Source organism: Alligator sinensis, unplaced genomic scaffold, assembly GCF_000455745.1.
Source record: "Alligator sinensis unplaced genomic scaffold, ASM45574v1 scaffold1484_1, whole genome shotgun sequence".
NCBI classification, from domain to species: Eukaryota; Metazoa; Chordata; order Crocodylia; family Alligatoridae; genus Alligator; species Alligator sinensis.
The window spans coordinates 21,268-22,459 of NW_005843243.1; positions in this window are offsets into that span (position 1 = coordinate 21,268).

Here is a 1,192-nt window from a genome sequence, read left to right on the forward strand (position 1 = left end):
GACTTCAAGAGAGCCTTTAACTTAGTCTCCTAAGGTTGATGTCCTCGTGGTTAACCTGGGGAGCTGCAGCCTTGATCATTACACTGTCCTACGGCTGAGGAACTGGCTCCAGGGTCAGACCCAAAGAGCACTAGTTGATGGGAGTGAATCAACGTGGCACAGGGTGACCAGTGGCATCCCCCATGGCTCAGTGCTTGGGCCAGGACCCTTCAAAATCTTCATTAATGATCTCATTTCAGACATCAGATGTGGGCTGGCAAAGTTCATGGATGACACTAAACTATGGGGGAAAGCAGTCACACTGGAAGACAGGCTGGGGTTATAGGCCAACCCGGGCACGCTTGCAAGGTGGGTGGACCAAAACCTGATGGCTTCCAACATAGAGAAGTGCAGGGTGCTACACCTTGGGAGGAAGAACCAGCAGCATACTTATCGGCTCAGCAGTGATACACTCACTAACACCATAAATGAAAGAGACTTGGGGGTCTTGATTGACCACAAGATGAACGTGAGCCACCAGTGTAATGCCATAGCTGGCAAAGCAAAGCAAATTCTGGCATGCATACACCAATGCATCTCAGGAAAAACCAGGGATGTCATCCTCCCACTTTATTTGACATTAGTGAAGCCGCAGCTGGAGTACTACAGCCAGTTTTGGGCCCCCGCCCCACTTCAGGAAGGATGTGAATACTTCACTGTCAGGGCGGCTAAGATCTGGAACCAACTTCCAAGCGATGTGGTGCTGGCTCCTACCCTGGGGGTCTTTAAGAAGAGGTTAGATAAACACCTTGCTGGGTCGTTTGACCCCCGTACTTTTTTCCTGGCATGGCAGGGGTTTGGACTTGATGATCTGCTCAGGTCCCCTCTGACCCTACCAACTATGAAACTATGGATTGTGGCAGAAATGCCACCGTCGGTGCCCCTCTCCAGAGATCTGTCTCCACCAGCCTGAGAGGCTGGTGTTGAATCCCTCAGGGCAGGGATCTCCCTCCTTGTCTACATGACAAAAGCCTGGGGCCTGAATGCTCTGGTCACCTGGGCAGGGGGGAAAGGCCCGGCCCTGCGCACGGGCCCAGGTAGCCAAGGATGCTTGGTAGATTGGTTGGCTTGTGGCCAGTATTGGCAGCTTCGATTGGACCGGGCTGCTGAGGTCAGAGAGGTGATAAAAAGGCCCGGGCCAGGAAGAAGGCAG